At 41.2% G+C, this 25920-nt stretch overlaps 1 pseudogene; it reads left to right on the forward strand.

Annotated features, from left to right (window-relative positions):
* Window positions 1–20257: 20257 nt before the first annotated feature.
* Window positions 20258–20675, forward strand: LOC101549834 (60S ribosomal protein L27a-like; annotated as a pseudogene).
* The last annotated feature ends 5245 nt before the right edge of the window (window positions 20676–25920 follow it).

Genomic DNA, 25920 nt, shown 5'->3' on the forward strand with positions numbered 1-25920 from the left:
TATGAAGACATAAACCTTGATGGTTGGCTTTTCCTTTTGTAACTAAGCACCTGAATTTTGATGATCAGGCATCCCCAATCAGAGAAGGCTAGCTCACAAGAGCATACCGCTAGTCATATGACTAGGTAAACATCCAAGCCAGAGACCAGAGAGATAGTACTATGGGTAAGTTGCTTGCCTTGCAAGCAACCACAAGTTTGATCCCTGGCATCCCATATCATGCCTCTTCCCTGCCAATACTGCCAGGAGAGATCCGTGAGCTTAGAGCCAGGAGTAAGCCCTGAACATTCAGGTACAGTCTAAACCCCACCCCCCAATTAACAAAAAGGGGGGGCTGGAGCGATAGCACAGCGGGTAGGGCATTTGCCTTGCACGCGGCCAACCCAGGTTCTAATCCCAGCATCCCATATGGTCCTCTGAGCACCGCCAGGAGTAATTCCTGAGTGCAAAGCCAGGAGTAACCCCTGCGTATTGCCAGGTGTGACCCAAAAAGCAAAAAAAAAAAAAAAAAAAAAAATCAAGAGTGCCTCATCTCATCCAGACCTTTGTTTGATAGATGATGGTTTACTTAGATAACTATTTGGGACCATGGTTCATTCTGTTTTCTTTCCTTATGCCAGCCCCTTGCCTGCCTTCCTTCCTTCCTTCCTTCCTTCCTTCCTTCCTTCCTTCCTTCCTTCCTTCCTTCCTTCCTTCCTTCCTTCCTTCCTTCCTTCCTTCCTTCTTTCCTTCCTTCTTTGCTTCCTTCCTTCCTTCCCTCCCTCCTTCCCTGTTTCTTTTTTTCTCCTTTTTATTTCTCTCCTCATGCTTAAAATTCCTGCTTTTATATTAAAATTTACTAATAAAGAGTGAATAAAAAATTCTAGACATTGAAACAGAGATAAGACTCAAGTGGCAGAGCATATGCTTAGCATATGCAGAGTGCCAGGTTTGATCCCTGGTATGGCCGCCTGAGCATCAGCAGTTGCAGGTTAGTGGACCCCAAGCATTGCCTGCAATGCCTCCCCAAGAACGTTGACCATGCTCAACATCAATAAAAACTGGACTCCAGAGGGCCGGAGAAATAGTTTAGCAGGTAGGGCGCTTGCGTTGCACACGGCAGACCCAGGTTTGATACCCAGTATCCCATATGGTCCCCATATGAGTGACTCCTGAATGCAAAGCAGGAGTAAACCATGGCATTGCCAGGTGTGGCCACAAAACAAACAAACAAACAAACAAGCAAACAAACAAAAAAACTAGACTCTGTGCATTCTCTCTCATACTCTGCAGTGACACCTAGCCCTGGTGTGCTGGGCAATTTCCAGGTCTTATTAGTAACATCACTGTGTCACCGTCATCCTGTTGCTCATTGATTTTCTCGAGCAGGCACCAGTAACATCTCCCTTGTAAGACTTGTTGTTACTGTTTTTGGCATATCAAATATGCCACGGGTAGCTCCTTTTATTTCAGATTCCGGGTGCTTATTGCTAGAGGGTACCTGTAGTCATGATAAGAACCACTAGGACCAATTCAGCCACAACACTCATTATCAATAAGCTGAGACTAGAGCAACAACAACAACAACAACAATAAAAACATGGCAGTTTCATACAATTCTACCTAATAGAAGACCCCGTAATGCCTTGTGTAGATTTCATCTCCTTAAACAGATTCCTGTCTGATAAAACGTTGTCTTACTTGAATCCTTGACAACTTAAAGTGTTTTATTTAAATGTAATTTAAACATGTTTAAGCATGAGACTAGGCATAAATGTATGGCTTCTGTAGCCTGGAAAACAATATCAGCAACATTTAAAAAAACTTTATGATTAAATAAAAGAAAAGCTAAAATAAAAAGATTCATGTATTTGATTAAATAGATAATGTTTTGTTGGAAAAAAATGATATTTTTTAATCATCACGCCACTGCTTTAATGAACTATTGAGTGTAATGGTTTCCCTTCAGTACAACACTAGGAATAAGAAAACACTGTTTGGGGACATTTTTCTATTGCACACTTATTACTAAGAATAATACTCTCGGCTCTTGAAAGCATTCATTAAGTAATATGGATTAATGTATTACATCTGCTCATTTATGACAATATGTACTTTATGATATTTGCTATGTGATGACTAAGTTCAATTCTTCCTCTTGTCTCTATCTCACTCCTTGTAAAACTTTCACTCATTCATTCATTAAGCTTCCATGTGGACTGAACCCTTCTGTCACGTATTCCATTTACTTCATGTTTCTTTTTAACATTATTCCTTTCTATCATTAGTATTTCAATTTCTCCCTCTCGGAGAGCCCAGCAAGCTACCGAGAGTATCCCGCCCGTACGGCAGAGCCTGGCTAGCTACCTGTGGCATATTGATATGCCAAAAACAGTAACAACAAGTCTCACGATGGAGACGTTACTGATGTTCACTCGAGCAAATCAGTGAACAATGGGACGACAGTGCTATTGTGGATTTTATTGATTTGATTTTTGTCCTTTGGGCTGTTCTCAACTCCATGCTTGGGGGTCACTCCTGGAGGTGCTGAGGGGACTGTGCAGTGCTGAGGACCAAACCCGGGGCTTCTGCAGGCAAAGCATTTCCTCCAGCCCTTTCACCATCTCACCAGCACCTGGAGATATATCTTGAAGTTTAATAGTGTTCTTTCTAGTCTTTAAATATTTCTTTTAATAAGATTTTATTAATTCAATTAGAGGGATACAGTTGTCTTTACACTTTAATCTACTTTTCAGTTATCAGCTTGTTTATTTCAAGAAAAATCAGAATTAATCTTCGTTTACTTTTGCTTTTTTACATTTTATTTTTTGGTTTTGAACCACATTGGCAATGCTCAGGGGTAACTCCTGGCTCTGTACTCAGGACTTACTCCTGGCGGTGTGCAGGGGACCATATGCTGGGGATCAAACCAGAGTCAACCTTGTGCAAGACAAACACCCTACCCACTGGACTATCACTCCTGTCACTGTCACTGTCATCCCGTTGCTCATCGATTTGTTCGAGCGGGCACCAGTAACGTCTCTCATTGAGAGACTTATTGTTACTGTTTTTGGCATATCCAATACGCCACGGGTAGCTTGCCAGGCTCTGCCGTGCGGGCGCGATACTCTCGGTAGCTTGCGGGGCTCTCCGAGAGGGGCGGAGGAATCGAACACAGGTCGGCGGAGTGAAAGGCGAATGCCCTACCGCTGTGCTATTGCTCCAGCTCCAATTTTTAAAAAATTGGTTTTAAGAGGGGCTGGAGTGATAGCACAGCGGGGAGGGCGTTTGCCTTGCACGCGACCGACCTGGGTTCAATTCCCAGCATCCCATATGGTCCCCTGAGCAAGGCCAGGGGTAATTCCTGAGTGCAGAGCCAGGAGTGACCCCTGAGCATTCCTGGGTGTGACCCCAAAAGAAAAAAAAATGGTTTGAGAGTATCCTGCCTGCACAGAAGAGCCTGGCAAGCTCCCCGTGGCCTATTCGATACGCCAAATACAGTAACAATAACAGGTCTCATTCCCCTGACCCTGAAAAGAGCCTCAAATCATTGGGGAAAATGATTAAGGAGAGGCTGCTAAAATGTCAGGGCTGGGACGAATGGAGATGTTACTGGCACCCACTCAAGTAAATCGATGAACAACGGGATGACAGTGATACAGTGATATCATTAGTATAAAACTAAGGGAGGAAGTTAATGTAAAAATTTGTGCTCATCAGGGCTACTCTACAAAGCTTGACATTCAGTAGCTTACAGAGGCAAAAAAAATCAAATAAACAAACCAATTAACTTGCAGTAGAATTCTGAACTAAAGATTGCACGACAGAAAAAAATTCTCAACAGTAATTAAATCTAAATTTTTAAGTTTTTGAAAAAATTGTCATTAGAAAAATTAAAAAGTAAATAAGGAGGTAGTTTGCCATGTTTAGAAATAATCAGATTTAATAAGGAGCAGTCTCTCAAAAGTTCCCTGCCCTAAATCTCAGCACATATCACTATAAACCATATAAATATATAAATGGCATTTAGGGACTGGGAGACAGTACAAGGGTTAGTGTGCATGGAAGGCTAGTTTGATTCCTGGAACCATATGCTGCTCCCAGAATCAGCAAGTTATCCCTGGAATCCCCTAAACCTCCAGGGGTGGCCCTAGTTATTCCCAGCCTTAGCAGCAATATATCCTTGGGCCCTAACATTGGACCACTGGTCCAAGTGGCTGAATATCACCAGAATTGGCCCCTCAGCACCTCTGAGGGTCTCCTGAGCACAATTTAGGAACCTTATATATATATATATATATATATATGTGTGTGTGTGTGTGTATATGTGGCATATGTGTGCATATATATGTATATGTGTAAAGGTATATGTGTATATACGTGTATATATACATCTGTATGTGTATATGAGTGGATATATGAATATGTTATAGCACATACAGTTTATATATCATTATGTTACTCCACGGGACGTCAAAAGAATGCCTTGCTGCCCACCTACAAGATGGTCAGACTTCTTCGTCAAGACCCTGAACAAACAGTTTGATGTTCTTTATGTTCCTGGAGTGAGCAGATGTTGTTGGGCTACACTAGCACTCAACAGGGTCGAATAGAGACATTACTGGCACCTGATCGAGCAAATTGATGAGCAACGGGATGACAAGTGATACAAGTGATGTTACATACTTTATATATAATAGACAAAACACTTAATTCTCTAGGACTCTGTAAAATTCATGACTTTCTTTTTCTCTCTCCTATTTTTCCTAAGTGAAACCAGTTTATTCAATCAGCAGCAGCAACAGCTAAATTCGCTAAAGAATTTATGATCTGAAATAGAGATCTAAGGAAGCATCCACAAAATGTGAACCTCTAAAATTTAAAGAAATGTAAAAAATGTGAATTTACAAGAGAATTTACAAGACACAGGAAAAGATGCTGCAGGCATGATAACAGTTTTCAAAAGAGACTAGAGAGTAAAAGAATGGCTGGATTTCCAAAGATAATGGCTGAGAGTTTTCTTAAAATAATGTAGGGCACGAATCTTCAGGATATAAAATTAAAGAACACAATTAAATTCAGGATTTAAAAAAATTAGGCATTGTGATCTCATAATGTGATAAGTTGTTAATTCTTGCTATTACTTGGTGACAGTGTAGTGAGGCATGTATTTATATCAAGGTGTAAATCTGTTTCTAAAATTTACAGTATTTCAAATGAATGGTAAGTCAGTTTAGCTTTATTTAGAAGTGAACAATTTGAAAGCAAACTTGTGAATAACACAAATCACTTATATTTGAAGCACATATTTGAGATCCAACTTTTTTTTATTTTGGTGATACCTTTTTCCCTGGGTGGAGCCTGGCAAGCTGCCCATGGTGTGTTTGATATGCCAAAAACAGTAACAATAGGTCTCATTCCCCTGACCCTGAAAGAGCCTCGAATCATTGGGAAAGACAAGTAAGGAGTGGCTGTTAAAATCTCAGGGCTGGGAGAAATAGAAACATTACTGGTGCCCACTCGAGTAAATCAACGAGCAATGGGATGACAGTGATACAGTGATACAGTGATTTCTAATACCATTTTTTTTCTTTTTGGGTCACACCTGGTGATGCACAGGGGTTACTCCTGGCTCTGCACTCAGGAATTACTCCTGGCAGTGCTCAGGGGACCATATGGGATGCTGGGAATTGAACCTGGGTCGGCCGTGTGCAAGGCAAACGCCCTACCCACTGTGCTATCACTTCAGCCCCGATTTCTGATACTATTAACACTATGTTCCAACACCCTTTGCCAGAATGTCCCCTGCTCCACAGCACCACCCCCCACCCCCTCATTGTCCTCATACCACTGGAAACTCCATTCTGCAGACCAACTCTCAGGTCCTGTTACCTTTGGCCATTTGTTATTCCTTTGCTCTGTTGCTTTACATCCCACTAATGAGAGATCATTCTGATTTTGTCCCTCTCCTCTGACTTACTTCAAGAAGATCAAAAAATTTAGCCACCAGAGATTCATTTTTTTATAAGTTACATAGCAGGGAACATTAGTTAAAATGCTAATTGGCTTCTAGACAAAGCTTAGCAAGTTCCAAGTCAATGCAAAACAATTTTAATATTTTTTTTACCTTGGAATCCTATCCCCAACTAATATTTTAAGTGGAAGCACATATTATGCAAAATAAATATTTTAATAGAACACTGAGAGGTTTTGCCACTCACAGATCCTTGCTAAAAGAGTCTCTTAAGGATTTGTTTGAGGAAGAAGCACCTTGAGAGGAGGAGCAAGAGCCGAGGGGGAGAAACTGCTGGGAAGGTTCTGGCTGGGCTTTGCCCTCTGCTTGCCCCCCACCTACCTCTTATTCGACACAGCTTCTGCTTCCCTACCTGGTCTTGAAATCCATTGGCCCCTATTACATCCTCCCCATTGTGGGGAATTTTCTTCTGATTTGTCCATCCTTTCATATGGACTCATAAGAATGACAGTAGAATGTCAGTGAACATGATTAACAGGAAAACAAAGATTAATCTGCTTAACATTTTAAACCTATTACTCACTGCTATAGTGAGTATGTTAATTTTGTTGGATTTTTCTGAAGTAAAAAGATGACAATTTAAAGGGTCCCTAAAGGTTTGGGTCACAAACTTGAACAAACTGCTTGAGGACTTTTGGCCCCTTAACTCCTGATTGCTCTGATTTTATTTTTCCGAGCAACAGGTTAATTTCAACTTTTATTTATGGGCTTATCCCATTCAAACCAGTAAGTGTATGTTTATTATCTTTTCTGGACATTAGGGGCTTGGTGGCTCAGGCAGATTTGTGAAAGGCAGACTTCTCCAAGAATCGGCATACTTGAGATTTCTGGGCGCAGTATTTATACTGGCATGTAAATCCACAGAGAGTTTGGTTTCCACCTTATTCCTGTTCATGCATGTCATAAACGCAAGTGTGCAAACTAGTAGTAAAGTTACTCTACAGCTATAGGGCTATAATGCATACACTTCAGCAAGCCAGCAGCTCTCCTCTGACTGGTTCTTTTAGAGTCATTTGAATTGTTTGAGAAAACGCTCTCACCTGAATTTCTGCTTTCATTCAGCAGGAAAGAATTGAAGCTTAAATTACATTTGAGTTTCTGTGGTTTCAGAGTGTGTGCTCTCTGTTCCCCTTTCTCTTCTTTTAAATCACCTTTGTTTTGATATAATGGGTGGAGGAATTGTCCATTCAATTTAACCCACAGTGAGTAATGCAATGCTGACGTCAGTCACAAGAACTGGAAACACAGCTCCTCTAGATAAACCTGAGAAGGTGAGCTACCCATTGGACAATACTAGAGTGTTTCTATAGATGCTTTCTAAAGAGACCCCTTTCCACAATGTAGCAGAGATTTCCCAGCCTGATATGATAGAGCACACTCGGTGGGGAAAATGTTATGGCTTCTTTCTTACAAAAAGGAAAACAGGCACAGAGTAATCAGATGCAACAATAACTTTGGCAGAGTAAGTCATCTAGCTCCTAGGTAATGAGAAAGACCCCAGTCCATGGCTTCTTCTGCAGCTCCTCTACTTAGGGGTAGACGAGGTCTTGCAGTGAAAGGAGCAGTTCCCAAGGGAGTCAATCTCTATGGGCTACAGAGAAGGACATTATTCAAAATACTCAACAATAGCATTCTTTTTTGGGGGATATTTTATTTATTTATTTATTTGTTTATTCGTGGGGGGGTCACACCTGGTGATGCACAGGGGTTTCTCCTGGCTCTGCACTCAGGAATCACTCCTGGCGGTGCTCAGAGGACCATATGGGATGCTGGGAATCGAACCTGGGTTGGCCGCGTGCAAGGCAAACGCCCTACCCGCTGGGCTATTGCTCCAGCCCCAACAATAGTATTCTTATTAAAGAATGGATTGAATGCTTTCTTAGAAGTTTCCTAAAGCATATTTAAAATTATGGTGAAAAGTTAACATAGCCAAAAATCCACAAAGGTAAAGAAAGCAAGAAATAACCAGGGAGGAGAAGGTAGGTGAAAAGGGGAATTGTTGGAGGACAAAAAGGCAAATGGGAGTGTTCGTTGACTTAGAATCAAGGAAGCTGAAGTCTTAGAGGAGAAAGCCAAGAGGCAAGCTATTTCCCACTGCAGAATTGCAGAAAGACTGGAAGTGGGGTGCTGGGTATCCCTAACATTGAGTATAGATGAAGTTAAAAGAAGACTAGCTGAAAGTATTTATTAAAAAGAGAAATACATAAGAAATTATAAGCCAATAATTAACTCTAGGCAAAAGAGAAAATGATGCCAAGAAGTCAATACTCATGGCTTAGTTGTGAATTATACTTACATGAACATAAAAAATGCAAACACAGAATATTATCCTTAACAAAGATATGGCCATAGTTAAAAGGGGAGCAGCTTAAAGTAGCTAGATGTTTATTTTCAGAGGAAAATTATAGAGATAACAACTAGAAGAATTAGCTGTTGAAGCATTTGGGTGAGGGAAATAATAGGGAAAAAAAAACAGCTACAAGAGTTTCAAATGACTATTTGTCAAGTATAAAAAATTGGATATAGGGGCCGGAGTGATGGTACAGCAGGTTAGGCATTTGCCTTGCATATGGTTGACTATGATTTGCTCCACCAGGGATAATTCCTGAGTGCAGAGCCAGGAGCAACCCCTGAGCATCACCAAGTGTGACCTAAAATAGAAAAAAAAACCCAAATGGAACAAAACAAAAACCAATAACATAAATAAAATTGGATATATATGCAGGAAAAAGAGTCTCCTTTTTTCACATTATCTCTTTAGGACTGAGTTTTATTGCGATGACATATTTAACTTAGATAAGAAGTAAACTCTAATAATCACCACACCTACCTGGTGTATTATTGTGAGGAATAAGAATAAAGTAGAAAATTCTAAGCCTAGGCCCTTGCTCACACTAGCACCCAGTTGCTCAGTGCTTCTATTATTGTCAACATGAAATGACTTAGATACTAAGTAACAAAGTACCAAAAAAAGGTAACAAAAACATTTTTATTGTCTAATAATTGGGGTAGGCCACTTGCAAAGCAAACATTTTATTCCCTTTAGTCTCTCTGCTGTACTGGAGCAATAGCACAGAGGGTAGGGCCTTTGCCTTGCATGCGGCCTACCCGGATTAGATTCCTCTGTCCCTCTCGGAGAGACCAAAAAGCTACCAAGAGTATCCCGCCCGCAGAGCAGAGACTGGCAAGCTACCCGTTGCATATTCGATATGCCAAAAATAGTAATAACAGGTCTCACAATGGAGACGTTACTGGTGCCCGCTCGAGCAAATCGATGAACAACAGGATGACAGTGATACAACGATACAGTGCATAATTGTTAATATTAGAAGACTCACCTTTTAAAATGTGTCTCCATTTCTGTTTTCAAAAAGAGGGATGGATTACAGTAGAAGTAAATAGATAAAAACTAACTCAAAGAGGTTGGAGAGCTAGTCTAGGGGTTAGTGCAACTTGCCTTGCATGTAGCTGCCCCCAGTTCAATCCCCAGCACCTCATGGTCCAGAGAGCACTGCCAAGAACAATCCCTGAGCACAGAGAGGAGTAGCCCCTGAGTACCACTGGGTGTGCCTGCTCCCCCAAAAAGTAACTAAAAAGAATATAATCACAGTCAAAACCATGCTGCTGTACCCCGAGTGCCATGCTGTTTCACTCTGTGCACCCCAAAGGGGTGTGAATGAGACCCCTCCCCGCCCTAAGAGACCCAGCCCCAGCAGCGAAAATCTCTAGAACCCTACCACCGTCCTGCTCATGGCCGCTGTCCATATGCCCAGGCTGAGCCTCACTCACCCACAAGTGAATCTTTCCCTGGACCACGCGGCTGGGAATAAGACACACTCTACCCATAGTTTAAGAATACCACACCACATTTGATGGGATTCAAAGTAGGAGGCAACCAACCTTAGAGGGAAATATTATATTATTTTGGTTCTGCTTTGGGGCAGGGATGGAAACACCCAAAATATGGTGGTGGGAAGGTGTAATGGTGGGATTGGTGTTTGAATTTTAAATGTAATCAGATATTGTGAACTACTTTATAAAATAAAAAAATTAGAAAAAGAATATAATCACAAGACAGCCTGGGAATGTGACTCAAGGGTACGGCATCTATTTTGCAAACACGAGGCACCATCTCATATGCTGATTTTAATTCTGGTGGCTCTGCTGTTTGTGATTCTCAGTACCCCAATAAAGTGTGCAATTTCTGAAGCACAGCAACCAAGTATATGTGAAATCCACAGCTGAAGTGTGTGACTCCAGGTCACTGTCATGACATCATAACAGAAGGAAAGGAAAATGGAAAGAATTATATGCAGGCGCAAGAGAAGAATATGACCAGGATATATACTCAGCAGTGCTCAGGGGCTACTCCTAGCTTTCTTAAAGTTAAAGTTAAAATTGAAGCTAAAATACAGAAGTTTTCCTCCCTGACTGCTAGATTTTGGAGGGATTTTATGGGTGGATAATTAGGGAATAAGCTTTATTTTTTCTGGTTTTAAGAGTAAGTAACTAACTGGTAATCACTTGTCATCCCGTTATTCATCGATTTGCTCAAGCGGGTGCCAGTAACATCTCTATTCATCCCTGTCGAGTGCTAGTATAGCCCAATGGCATCTGCTTGCTTTAGGAACACGAAGAGCACCAAACCGTTTGTTCAGGGTCTTAATGAAGAAGTCCGACCATCTCGTAGGTGGGCGACCAGGTGTTCTTTTTTTTTTTTTTTTTTTTTTTTTTTTTTAATTTTTATTAAATCACCATGTGGAAAGTTACAAAGTTCTCAGGTTTATATGTCAGTTATACAATATTCAAACACCCATCCCTTCACCAGTGCCCAAATTCCACCACCAGAAACCCCAGTTTACCCCCCGCCCCCACCCCCTACCCCCTACTGTATAACTAATGAATTTCACTTCATTTTTTCTTTACCTTGATTACATTCCATAATTCAACACAAAACTCACTATAGTTGACATAACTCTCTCTCTCTCTCTTTTTTTTCTCTTTTTCCTTTTCCATTTTTTTTTTTTAAATTTTTCCCCCTCATCCCCCTTCCTGCGCCTCATAGTATGGTGTACTCCACGCCACGTTGGCCAGCGTGGGGCTTTTGCTTAGCTCATAGTCCAGAGGTGGCTGTTACATTAAGAACCTTCAATATTTCAACAAAAACTTACTGTTATTATTTGGAGTTTCCCCCCCAAGTCTGACCTGTTCAAATGGAACCCTTTCACATTGATGACAATTATAAATGTTAAGTCGCGCGGACGCTGCCGCGTCCGCGCGGTTTTGGATTTCTGTATAAAGTCCTGGGAAAATTCTGCCAGAAATTACATATTTCCTCCGTTAGCCGGCGTGGGGCAAAGGCTTAATTCACAGTCTCCATACATGGGTGCAGGCACTTGCTGGAACCCCAATTGACCAGGTGTTCTTTTGATGTCCCATGGAATCCAGTCAGTAACAGCTCTAGTCCAGTGGTCATCTCAAAATTGCATTATATGTCTGGCCCATCTGATTTTTGATGCCTTGGCAAAAGAGACAGTGTCCCTAATCTTCGATCATCAATGGAGGTAAGAACTCCCGATTCCTTCTCTCACTTGAGTGAAACGTGATACTCTAAGCATAGCTCTTTCAATTCCTCTTTGGGATACCGAAATAGCGTTCTTACTCTGTTTTCGTAGGGCCCAGGTCTCTGAGGTATATGTTAGTGCAGGAAGAACAGTGGGGACAAAAAGATGTGCCCAGAGCTGAAGGATCTTTGTCCTCTTTCTTGACGTTCTTGAAGGCATTCCATGCCACTCTCTTTCTCCTGCGTAGCTCAGGTGCCAGGTCGTTTGTCATGTTGAGTTCTCGACCTCTGTTATACAAGGAGACATCCATGACACAGGCAGCTATCGCCTAATCTGCCTGTTGTCCATAGTTTACAAATTGTTCACTCGAGTCATCCTTAATAGAATAGGCAGAACACTAGATGAAGGACAAGCATGTGAGCAAGCCGGGTTCCGGAAAGAATTCAGCATGATCGACCATATCCACATAGTGACCAAGCTCGTTGAGGTTTTGCAAGAGTTCAAGATTCTGCTTTGTCTAATGTTCGATTTAAAGAAGGCCTTTGATTCTGTTGGGACTGAAGTGATCATCAAAGCCCTAGACAAACAGGGCATTCAAACTCAATACATCAGGATCCTCCATGAGCTGTATTACGAATTCACCACCAAGATCTCAGCATTCTGCAAAGAAGTGATCATTGACGTAAAGAGAGGGGTTCGACAGGGCAATACCATTTCACCAAAACTCTGCCACCCTCGAGAATGTCATGCGACGACTAGAATGGGAAAAATGGAAGTGAAGATAGACGGTCGGCAACTACAACACGTCTGCTTCGCTGATGACATTGTTCTAATAACACCAAACATCTTCCAAGCGGCACGAATGCTGGCTGACTTCGACCATGAGTGTGGGAAGGTTGGTCTGCAGCTGAATCTCACAATGACAATGTTCAGGAGAAATGGACTAGTCCCTGATGTTTCATTTGTTCTCAATGGAACAAACATCTCCGAATGTAGCGGTTATGTGTACCTAGGTCGAGAACCAACTGGTATGCCTGATAAAGGGGCTGATTCATGGCGAGAGGAGGATATAGCACTTTCCACTGGAAAGTGTAACAAAATATGACCCATTCAGGGTTAATTCTTTCAGACAAGAAACCACCTGGAACCAGCTGTTGTCCTTGTTCTAATGTCATCTAATCTTTTTACCATCATTTTCTTAATATGGTTTCTGCCAACATGTTTCAACCTTCATTAAAGATAAATAGGGTGGAGATTTGAACATCAGGTACTTTGTACATTGTACAAGACTAGTACATTGAGTATGGAATTTACCTTACAAGAAGCAGACTGGGGTTTAACCAATGTACAATGTACTTTGTACATTGTACAAGACTTGTACATTGGGTATGGCATTTTCCTTGCAAGAAGCAGACTGGGGTTTAACCCCTGGAATTCCATATGTTCCCTCGGGTGCTTCCAGGAGCAATTCCGGAGTGCAGAGCCAGGAGGAAGCCCTGAGCATCACCAAGGTGTGTCTCTCACCCCCTTCTCCCCTGTTCCTTCTCTCCCACACCAAAAATAAAGATACACAGAACCAGAAAGTTAACTCATCAGGCTGAGTTGTATATCTTCTAGAAGGCCTGAGTTTCATTCTTGGCATCACATATGGGTCTCGAAGTACCATAAGGAGTAGCCGCCCAAGTACCACTAGGTAAATACCAAACCAAAACAAGACAAAACCACCCAGAAAATACACAAAAGAATTTCCTGGAGATTGTGGAATGCCCTTTGATGACTCCTTATATTAGGATTCTTGGCTTAAATTCACAATTTTTAATTTAATATTGATTATTGATTCTACAACCTCCTCTACTTCATAATACATCCCCTTTCCTTCCAATTTCACCCACATCCCAAGCAAAGTGAAGAAAATATCTTACGAATTTTATATCATGTAAGTGGGTTGATCTGTTCTTTACTTTAACTATTCTCCTTTCTCTTGTTTTTCCTGTTTCTCTTTCCTTTCACCTATTTAGACTTACTTCTTTTGGGTCAGGGCTGAGTCACACCTATCAGCAGTGCTCAGGACTTTCTCCTGGCTTTGTGCTCAGGAATCACTCCCAGTGGTACTTGGGGAAATTTATATGGTACTGGGGATTTGAACCGGGGTTGATTGCATGCAAGGCAAGCACCTTACTTTTTGTACTCTTTCTGGATAGAGTCTTTAGATTCCATTTTTTTCTGGTCCAAGAAATCTGTTACAAGTACACTAGTAGACACTTTAGTAAGCTTCCCTTTCCCTGGACATTACCCACAATAAAGTTTCTACTGTGATCAAAATTAAGTGTAGATGATCCAAATCCAAAACTGAAATTGTGCCTAGATAAAATAATAAACATCAAACCATTACACCTCTACACCATCTAATCTTCATACCACGCAGATGTCCTTGGGAATCTGGTTTATGTCCACTGAACTACCTCCGTTGTTAAGATATAGCACATGACTTTCTAAGCAATATCCCTGCATGACTTTCCTCCCCACACAAGACTGAAATGATCATCAATTCTATTTCTGTATCTACAGTTTCAGACAGGAGAAGGCGTGTGAATGGAATGCTGGCAAGCAGCTTTTAAAGATTCACTGATAACTTCTTGGGGGAAAAAAAGTCAGTGGTGTCTCCTGGATACCTCTCAGGAAAAAAAATCATCTTGCAATTCTCAAGCACATCCCACTGATTTTGTTGCTCAAAGTATCACTGACTTGTGCATATGTGTAGGGTACTTGACTAAATCAATTTACCTCGATATATTAGCTGATTTCCTTCCTCCTCCAGTCTCCTATCAATCCAGCAGAGAACAGAGCTGAAGGTGAGAATCACAAAGGCCCTGGAGGTTCTCATTACTGACAGACTATTTCCCTTCCAGGGTCTACGCTGCTTGTAAAGGGCATGCCACAATTTAGTTAACAGTCTTGACCATTACTGTAAACAAACAGTACTGTTCATGCTCCAGGAACAGATGCAGACACGGCTACATGGCTTGGCTGCACTCATTTCCTACATTAGCTAGCCAGGGATGAACTTGAACAAGTTGGCAGCTTTTCTTTGCATTAAATTAATGTGCATTGCTGATATTTTACATAATAGCTTTTGCTTTAAACTACCAGAAAATGTCCACATTAATAAACTCTGAAGCTAAAGTGACAAAAAACGGTGGTTTCTTCAAAAGATGGTATAAATGAACAAGATAGACGTTATGAATGAAAGAAACTAGATTAGCTACAGCACATGCAAGTTCTGCACTCTTACATTAGACTCAGGGAACATTTATGGTGGCCTAATTGATGCCCCATCATCTTGAGGAAAGCCTCCTCTATTTTTATGAGTCTTCCAACTAACAGAGTCAAACTTCCCAGTCAATCATAACAGTCGTGAGTCTGGATAAAAGCTAGCACATTTCAATTTAAAATGTATTCCATTTTACATTTGACCTTCCTTAATTTTTTTCCTTCTAGCCTGGATCTTGCATTTTTTTTTCAGCCATAATTCACTACTATTGTAAAGGGTCTTCCTAGTGGTGGCAAGTGTTGGGGAGAAGAGGTGACCATTCAGCTCAATCTCAGCCATTCAGGAAGTTGTAGGGGTCATACTGGTGGACACTGGGGGGTATGAATAGGGAAAAAGTGGTGCTGGGGATTAAACCCAGAGCTCCTGAGCTACTTCCCCCACCCCCAATCTCAGTCCTTCATTGTGCCCTTATCTCTAGCCTGGGACCTTCACAGGTATTTCTGCTCACATCACCTCTCCCTCATGTTAGGAAGACAGGAGTCATGTTCCTGGGAAAGAAAACTTCAGGTTGGTGCAGTCTTTAGGAATATATCACAATGGCGAGGGCATCCATTTCAGATGATCCCCTTGAAAACTTGCTGTGATTGGGCCACTTTTTTTTCAGTGGAACAAACAGAAATTTAATCTTTCTTCTCTCTGGTTTTCTCATCTGGGCTATGTGAGTTTTAGAAATAACATATAATGTTCCTAAGAATGCTGAGTATTTACTACATGTCAAGTAAAGGTTGGCCATTACTTACTTTCCTTTGAAATTATGTAATGGAAGAAAGAACTCAAAAGTGTTCTGGAGAACTTGAGGAATATTAATTTTAAATAATGTCTTAAAAGCTCAACGTTGTGAAATAGGTTGATCAGAAACGCCACTACCTAAAAAGAAATTGATCCCCACCACCCCAAGGGAAAGCTAGTACTTGATCCTTGACTGCCACCTGCTGGCCAACAATGAACCAAACATTCTCTTGATACTTGAATTCCTTAAATAGTAGAAACTTAAAACAACAGCTAGGGCAAGAGTTATTTATTTTTATTATTATTAATTTTTAAGGATTATAAACTTATAATTTAAGAGTAATTTTTAAAAGATTCCTGAAACATTACAATAGCATCCTTAAAATTACTTGACTGACTTCTTCGCGGCTGTTTTGGGTATTGTGCCTGCTCTGGTGCTCAGCGCTTACTCCTCGCTCTGCACTTGGGGATCACCCCTGGTGGTACTCAGGAGCCCTGTGGAGGGCTGGGGATACACTAAGCGACCAAATGGCAGAGGCCCTACCCGCTGCGCCAGCCCAGAAGGGCTAGAGTTATTAAGTATATTTAATAGCAGCCTTCTCTCTCTGAATTCTGCATGATATACAATTTATTTTTTGGCTTGGGGTCTCAGAGACTACTGCCAGTTGTGCTCAGGAGACCACCCTGTGCAGGGGATCAAACTTTATCTCCCACATGCAACTAGCCATCTAAATTATATCACTGACCCCTCAAATTTTTATTTTATTTTATTTATTTGAGGGAACATGTTGGAGCCACACCTGGTGGGGTTTAGGGGAAATTCCTGGCTTGGGGCACTATGAAGTGCCTGGAACCTCACCAGGTTGGTCACATGAGACACAAGCCCCTCTCCCCGTACTATCTCTGTGGTCCTTTCACAGCAGTTTTGATGGATGATGGTGCAGTGTAAAGATGGTTTTGCAGCCATATAAGTCATACCTATATTAATCAAGGGTACATGGGAGACTTTTATCCATTACTGTTTTACTTTCATATGTTAATTTTTATAGTTTTGTTATGGCATGATTTTAGTGGAATTTAATAGGAATGGATTGGAATTATATAATTATATCTGTTTTAATTATTTAAATTATAATATCTCTGAGGTCAGAGGATTCCAAAAGGCAATCTGTAATTATGATATTAGTTGATCTGGCTGATTGTATCAGAATTACTTTGTCTCTATTTCTCGGTTGCAAAATCAGACTATTTGGGAATAAAACTAAGGAAGTATTATTATTTTTAAAATTTTTATTGAATCACCATGAGATATAGTTACAAGCTTTCATGTTTGAGTTACAGTCACAGAATGATCAAACACCCATCCCTCCACCAGCGCACATTCCCCACCACCAATATCCCCAGTATATCCCTCCCCTTTCCCGCCTTCCCACTGCCTCCATGGCAGACAATATTCCCCATACTCTCTTTCTACTTCTGGGCATTATGGTTTGTAATAAAGATACTGAGAGGTTATCATGTTTTGTCCCTTATCTACTTTCAGTGCACATCTCCCGTCCTGACTGATTCCTCCAACCATCATTTTCTTAGGAAGTATTATTTAAAAAACAACAACAACAACAACAACAACACACCTCTCTGTGGCCCGAAGCAATAGTACAGCGGGGAGGGCATTTACCTTGCATGAAGCCTAGCCAAGTTTGTTCCCTGGCATCTTAAATGATCCCCCAAGCACTGCCAGGAACAATTCCTGAGTGCAGAGCCCAGGAGTAACCCCTGAGCATCACTGGGTGTGACCCAAAAAGAAAAAAAAGGGAAAAAAAGCTCTTTGTTAGCTACAGCAGCTAGGGCATTTGCCTTAAAAGCAGCCAACTGGGCTGGAGCGATAGCACAGTGGGTAGGGCGTTTGCCTTGCATGCTGCCGACCCGGGTTCGAATCCCAGCATCCCATATGGTCCCCTGAGCACCGCCAGGGGTAATTCCTGAGTAAAGAGCCAGGAGTAACCCCTGTGCATCGCCAGGTGTGACCCAAAAAGCAGCCAACTATATGATTCCCCCGAGCCTGCCTGGTAGGGCCCCAACCCCCAGGCTCCCCCAACAAATTTGCAGGATGATTTAAAAGGTTTTTCAGAATAAGCTGCTCTGGAAGAGTGCATTTTTGAGCCAAACAATTCAAAAATACAATTTCTCCTCTCAAAAAAAATTATCTTGTAAGCTATAGCCTCCTTACAATTCTGAAATGTGCAAAAAGAATACCTGTGTTTTAGTTAAATGTAGCATATGTAACTAAATGATTTAGAGTGTCATGAGAAATATGAACATTTCCTGCGGAAATGCTATAAGAACATGTATTTCCATTCTATTTTTTAGTGTACACCAGCTGAATACAGAGTAACAGTGTTTATAAGCTTTATTTTTTTTAAAAAAAGAATATTTCGTCGCAAAGACTGTTATGCTAAAATGTTTACTAAAGGTCACTAAAGGCTCTCTTTGCCTCTTGCTGAAATTCTTTGTAGTAATAGTTGATGAAACTTTTGGTTATTACTGTTTGAAAAATAAAAAAGCTCTTCGTGATTTTAGGCACTTAACTGTGGTTCATTGAATATAGGAAATATCAGGTAAAAGAAAGTAATTTCACTGGAATTTGGTACTGAGGAAAGATGTGAATTTACTTATTTTTATATTAATCATAAAAGATGAAGTTAAGTAAAATTTATAAGAAGAAATGAATTTCTTCTTATAATACTTGCGTTTTTTTATGGGAAGAGGCACCTCCAGCGTTACTCCTGGATCTGAATTCAGATCCTGGCAGGCTTGGAGCACTATGTGGGTTGCTGGGGGAAACTTGGGTTAATTGAATGCGAGACAAGCACCTTGCCCGCTGTGCTATCACTCTGGCCCCTAATAAGTTTAATTATATTCATTTTCTTTGAATTTATGTTCATGTAACTTGAATATTAAACTTGTGGAATTTTTCTACTGCAAACAAGATATCTAAATCGATCACCTTCTCTTCATCCCACAGTCAAAGAAAAACCTGAAAGCATGTGGAAGTTATTGTAAATATTTTTAATGTATAGTTTCCGGAAGAGAGTGACACAGTCTTTTGACCCCGTTCCTGGCTGTCTTCACCGGAGCCCCTCAGAGGGGACGGGTTGCATTTCCCTCCACCCCAGCCCCCCCCCCTCAAGCAGAGTCTCGACAGTTGAAGACCTCCAGAACCCAGTCACAGCCATGCTCAAGGCCACTCTCCACATGTTCGGACAAGCCACACACCTGAAGGAACTGGCAGAGGAATCCAGGTGTGCTGACCCGGGGCTGAGATCTCTGAGGCTGCTCAGATCAGGACTGGGCCTCTTCCACCCAGAGCCCCCATTTTCCAGTAGCTAGGAAATCATACCCAGAAACTGCCCCTGATGCCTTGTAATCCCATCAATGGCCAACATCCAGAGACTATAAAACCAAGCTCCCCTGAAGACATCTAATAGCCTAGTTCTCCCTCTTGGAGAACCTGACAAGCTACCGAGAGTCTATTACTTGAATGGGAGAGCCTGGCAAGCTCCCTGTGGCATATTCATATCCCAAACATAGTAACAGATATATACATACTTCTCGGAGAGCCCAGCAAACTACCAAGAGTATCCCGCCCACACAGCAGAGCCTGGCAAGCTACCCGTGGCGTATTCAATATGCCAAAAAACAGTAACGATAGGTCTCATTCCCCTGATCCTGAAAGAGCCACCAATTGTTGGGAAAGATGAGTAAAGAGAGGCTGCTAAAATTTCAGGGCTGACTGAGATAGAGAAAGGAACACCTAGTAGAGAATGTTGGAAGGACCTATAGTCTACGAAAGTAGACTATAGACCGAACATTATGGACACTCAATACCTCTATTGCAAACTACAACATCCAACAGGAGAGAGAACAAAAGGGAATGCCCTGCCACAGAGGCAGGGTGGAGTGGTGGGGGTTAGGGTGGGGGTGGTGGGAGGGATACTGGAAACATTGGTGGAGGAGACTGGGCACTGGTGGAGGGATTTAAACAAAATGCAAACATGAAAGTTCATAAATTTGTAACTGTACCTCACAGTGATTCACTAATAAAAATTTAAAAATAAAAAAAAATCTCAGGACGGAGTGTAATTGAGACGTTACTGGTGCCTTCTCGAGTAAATTGACGAACAATGGGATGACAGTGATAGTTCCAGGAATTTAATTCAGATTTTATACATCCAAAACATATACTCTACCACTGAATCTCATCCCAAGTTCCTTGTTAAACTTTTTTTTTTGACACAAACTTTTTAGTAAAATATTTCTAGTTCTGCTTATTTTATTACATTTTGAAGCATTTGTTTATGTCTAAAAACCATAAGCAAGAATGATAGTAGAGTAGGTAGGGTGCTTGCCGTTCAGTCCTGAGCATTGCTGGGTGTGACCCAAAAAGCAAACAATAAACAGAGAAATTTAAAAAGAACATAGCGTCATAGAAAAGTACTGAAAAAAGTGAGCCTGGAGCCTAATAAAGTAAAAGACAAACATCTGATGTGTGAATTATCACCTAGGCAAAAACAAAACAAACAACAACAAAAAAGCAGATTTTTCTTCCTGCCAGCCAACATGCCATGCTGACTGAGGAAAACCCGAAAACTTAGAGGCCACATGAGCCGTGGGCATGGCTGCATCACCAAGCACCGGAAGTACCCAGGAGGTTGGGGTGATGTTGCTGGCATATTCATCAGCACAGAATCCACTTTGTCAAATATCACTCAGATTACTTTGGGGATGTGTGGATGTGGCATTATCACTTAAAGAGAAACCAAAGCTTCTGCCCAAGTGTCAATCTAGACAAACACTGAATGTTGGTCAGTGATTAGTGCTGCCAAATACAAGACTGGAGCGGGTCCTCTCATTGATGTTGTGAAAAGGCAAAGCTCCTGAAACAACCGGTCATGGTGACAGCCAAATTCCCCTGCAGGAGAGCAGATGAGATAAGGGAATGGGAGGGCCCTGTGTTCTGGTAGCCCAACCAACTTAAGGCTTCTTAAATGTTAGACTGCATTTCTCTTGAGAGAGAGAGAGAGGGGGGGGGGGAGGGAGGAAGAGAGAGGGAGAGGGAGAGGGAGAGGGAGAGGGGGGAAAGAAGAAATTACAGCTGTGCCCTCCATTCCCATTCATCTTTGATCTCCTATTTTCTGTCACTCAAGGCATGGCAGTCTCATGCCTTCAACCCTGAAACTAGTTATTTTTCCAGTGAGCTTTGGGCTAGAGCAATAGCACAGTGGGTAGAGTGTTTGCCTTGCACGTGGCGGACCTGGGTTCGATTCCCAGCATCCCATATGGTCCCCTGAGCACTGCCAGGAGTAATTCCTGAGATGCAGAGCCAGGAGTAACCCCTGAGCATTGCCGGGTGTGACCCAAAAAGAAAAAAAAAAGAAGGAAGTTTACTCATGGAGGAGATCTGGGTGATAGATGCACTCATCTCTACTGGGTTTCTATGCCTTCTCAAGAGGATCTCAGGAAAGTCTGAACAGGCTGAGGGACACCGTGGTCTTGCAGATTTAGAAATGTTTAATGTGAAGAGTGATGGTGCTGAGTAACCACGACTCTGTAAAAGTTTATACTGGAAACTGCCCGATGATTAAAAAGATAGTCAGTATTTCAGGATTTAATGTTTCCCCCTAAATTTTAGTGTTGCTCCTTCTCCCAGGGAAGTTTTTGCCTGTAAATGCCATAATAGTTATAGGCATGTTTCCAATTTTTTTCAGTCTTTTATGAGCTGCTTTGTGAATATTAGCTGAATATTAGCTGACACCACAGTCTCAAAATGAAAATGTGTTAAAATGATTTAATGTTCTCAATGTTACAGCCAGTTTAGGAGGCAATCGCAACATAAAGAAGCATAGGAGCAAATCAGTTTTTGAGCCCTTACAAAGTTGTCATTTTATGCAATCATAACACAGACTATCTTTATTGCTAATTATGAAATCCTAGTGACTTTGGAATGCAATATTGGATATTTTTATTGTCTGATAAAAATGTGAATTTTGTTATTTTATATTAAAATTTCAATTTATGTGTAAACAAATGGCCTCAATTAAAAGCTCTATCTCAGAGCTGTTAATGAGGCTCAGTTGGAGTGCATGGGCCTTGCTTGTGTGATATTCTGGGTTTGATTTCAGGCAGTATCATCAAAGAAGAAAGCTCTTTTTCATTCTCTGAAGAGTCTCTGTCCTTAGTAATGAATAAAAGGCTGTATTTTAAATATTTAATATCTATAAGAAAATATTATTAAATATTTTAATTGATAAATATTATGAACTATTTTATTTTATTTTATTTATTTATTTTTTTGATCCAAGAGTGTTTTTTATTTTTTTATTTTTTTTATTAGTTTATTTTTAATTAGAGAGTCATCGTGAGGGTACAGTTACAGATCCATACATCTTTGTGCTCATGCTTCCCCCATACAAAGTTCAATAACCCATCCCTTCACCAGTGCCCATTCTCCACCACCCGTAAACCCAACATCCCTCCCCCCCTCCCCAGACCCGTCTCCCCCCACCCCACCCTGCCACTGTGGCAGGGAATTCCCTTTTGTTCTCTCTCTCTGATTAGGTGTTGTGGTTTGCAATAGAGGTGTTGAGTGGCCATTGTGTTCAGTCTCTAGTCTGTATTCCACCCGCCTCACCCTTCCCTCACATGTCCTCCAACCACATTTTACTTGGTGGTCCCTTCCCTGAGTTACCCAGAATGAGAGACCAGCCTCCAAGCCATGGAAATATTCTCCTGGTACTTATTTCTACTATTCTTGGGCATTAGTCTTATAGTCTATTATTCTATATTCCACAGATGAGTGCAATCTTTCTATGTCTGTCTCTCTCTTTCTGACTCATTTCACTTAGCATGATACTTTCCATGTTGATCCACTTATATGCAAACGTCATGACCTCATTTTTTCTAACAGCTGCATAGTATTCCATTGTATAGATGTACCAGAGTTTCTTCAACCAGTCATCTGTTCTAGGGTACTCGGGTTTTTTCCAGATTCTGGCTATTGTAAACAGTGCTGCGGTGAACATATAAGTGCATATGTCACTTCGACTATACTTTTTGGCTTTTCTGGGATATATTCCCAGCAGTGGTATTGCTGGGTCAAATGGGAGCTCAACCTCTATTTTTTTGAGAATCATCCATACTGTTTTCCAAAAGGGCTGAACTAGCCGGCATTCCCACCAGCAGTGTAGAAGGGTCCCTTTCTCCCCACATCCTCTCCAACAGCGGTTGCTTTTGTTCTTTTGGATGTGTGCTAGTCTCTGTGGTGTGAGGTGGTATCTCATGGTTGTTTTGATCTGCATCTCTCTGACGACTAGTGATGTAGAGCACTTTTTCATGTGCCTTTTGGCCATTCGTATCTCTTCCTTGGTAAAGTTTCTGTTCATTTCTTCGCCCCATTTTTTGATGGGGTTGGATGTTTTCTTCTTGTAGAGTTCAACCAGTGCTTTATATACCCTTGATATCAACCCCTTATCTGATGGGTATTGTGTAAATATCCTTTCCCATTCTGTAGATAGTCTTTGTATTCTGGTCACTGTATCTCTTGCGGTGCAGAAGCTTTTTAGTTTAATGTAGTCCCATTTGTTGATCTCTGTTTTTACTAGATTGCTTAGTTCCGTGTCATCTTTGAAGATACCTTTATCTTCAATATCCTGGAGGGTTTTGCCGACCTTGTCTTCAATGTACCTTATGGTTTGTGGTCTGATGTTGAGGTCTTTAATCCATTTTGATCTGACTTTTGTGCATGGTGTCAGGTCGAGTTCTAAGCCCATTTTTTTGCATGTGATTGTCCAGTTGTGCCAGCACCATTTGTTAAAGAGACTTTCCTTTCTCCACTTCACATCTCTTGCTCCTTTATCAAAGATTAGATGATCATACATTTGAGGTTGTGTGTGGGGATATTCCACCCTGTTCCATTGGTCTGCAGCTCTGCCTTTGTTCCAGTACCATGCTGTTTTAATTGTTACCGCTTTGTAGTAGAGTTTAAGGTTGGGGAGGGTGATGCCTCCCATCATCTTTTTCCCAAGAATTGTTTTAGCTATCCGTGGGCGTTTATTGTTCCATATAAATTTCAGGATTGCTTGCTCCGCTTCTTTGAAGAATGCCATGGGTATCCCTATAGGGATCGCGTTAAATCTGTATAATGCTTTTGGGAGTATTGCCATTTTGACAATGTTTATTCTCCCTATCCATGAGCAGGGGATATGTTTCCATTTCCTCATGTCCTCTTTTATTTCATGGAGTAGAGTTATATAGTTTTCTTTGTAGAGGTCCTTTACTTCTTTAGTTAAGCTGATTCCAAGATATTTGATTTTCTGGGGCACAATTTTGAATGGGATTGCTTTTTTCATGTCCCTTTCCTCTGTCTCATTGTTTGCATATAGGAAGGCCATGGACTTTTGGGTATTGATTTTATAGCCTGCGACTTTACTGTATAGGTCAATTGTTTCTAAGAGTTTCTTACTAGAGCTTTTAGGTTTCTCTAGGTATAGCATCATATCGTCTGCGAATAGTGAGAGCTTGATTTCTTCCTTTCCGATCTGAATCCCCTTAATATCTTTTTCTTGCCTGATGGCTATTGCTAATACTTCCAATACTATATTAAAGAGAAGTGGTGAGAATGGGCATCCTTGTCTTGTCCCCGATCTTAGAGGAAAAGCCCTTAGTTTTTCTCCATTGATGATAATGCTTGCCCTAGGTTCGTGGTAGATGGCTTTGACTATCTTGAGAAAAGTTCCTCCAAAACCCATTTTGGTGAGAGTTTTTATCATGAATGGGTGCTGGATCTTGTCAAATGCTTTCTCTGCATCTATTGATATGATCATATGGTTTTTATCTTTACTTTTGTTGATGTGATGGATTATGTTGATTGATTTCCGAATGTTAAACCATCCTTGCATCCCCGGGATGAATCCCACTTGGTCATGGTGTATGATCTTTTTGATGAGTTGTTGGATTCTATTTGCTAGTATTTTGTTGAGGATCTTTGCATCGGTGTTCATCAAGGATATTGGTCTATAGTTTTCTTTGTTAGTGGTGTCTTTGTTTGCTTTTGGTATTAGGGAGATATGTGCCTCGTAGAAACTGTTCGGAAGGGTTCCTGTCTTTTCAATTTCCTGGAAAAGCTTGTGGAGAACTGGCAACAAGTCTTCTTTAAATGTTTGGAAGAATTCGCCAGTGAATCCGTCTGGACCTGGGCTTTTGTTTTTGGGGAGACTTTTGATTACAGTTTCGATTTCCTTGATATTTATGGGCCTATTGAGGTATTAATATTATGAACTATTTTAGTAATCATTTTTTGAAGGTTGGTTTTGCTTTATGTTGGTTACTTGTTTTTAGGTTTCAATGCTTGAGGACTTCTACAAATGTATAGTGGTCTTTGGTCATTTTATCAGATTTGAGTAAAGTTAATTGGAAGCAATTATGTGAGAGGAGATTAGCTGGTGGGGTTACAGAAGAGACAGGGGGAGATTAGTGAGCATTTCTTTGCCAGCTGCCTAAATGTCATCCTATCAGTTCTTTCTTTTTTTCTGGTCTGTTGTCCTACTCATGAATCTTTTTGTTTTTTTGTCTGGAGTTTACTTGGTGCCTGGCAGCTTCAGTTTTAGACCAGACAAAATTAGAACTGAGGGCCTTGATGTCCATACATTTATTTTCAGTAATTTATTGGGTGTTCAGTAGCAAACCCAGGGTCCCATAAATTTTGAGACATTAATTCTATCACTGAGCAATGCCCGAGCCCTTAGTTAATTGTGCATTTAATAAAAACTGTTAATTAGGAGTGTGGTCGGAGAGCTAGTGCAGGGATAAGATACTTGTCTTGCATGTGGCTGACCCTGGTTCAATCCCTGGCACTGTACATCTTTCCCCAGAAGTGCCTCTAGGAATGACTCCTGAGCACAGAGTTCAGAGCACTGCTGAGTGTAACCCATCACACCCTCGAAATAAATAAATAAATAAGTCCTGCCATGTGGCGGGATAGCTTGCCGTAGCTTGCTGGGCTCTCTGAGAGGGATGGAGGAATAATCCAACCCGGGTCATGGCGTGGAAGGCAAACGCCCTACCCGCTGTGCTATCGCTCCGCCCCTAAATAATTACATACATACATAAATAAAATTATTATTTTTATAGAAGCCACACACAGTGGTGTTGCTGGGAGTGGGTGTTGAGAGGCAGAGCTGCAGGGCAACTTGACTGATTTTGTACTCCCAAGCAATACTTGGGAG

The sequence above is a fragment of the Sorex araneus genome, chromosome 3 (genome assembly GCF_027595985.1).
Source record: "Sorex araneus isolate mSorAra2 chromosome 3, mSorAra2.pri, whole genome shotgun sequence".
Taxonomy (NCBI): domain Eukaryota; kingdom Metazoa; phylum Chordata; class Mammalia; order Eulipotyphla; family Soricidae; genus Sorex; species Sorex araneus.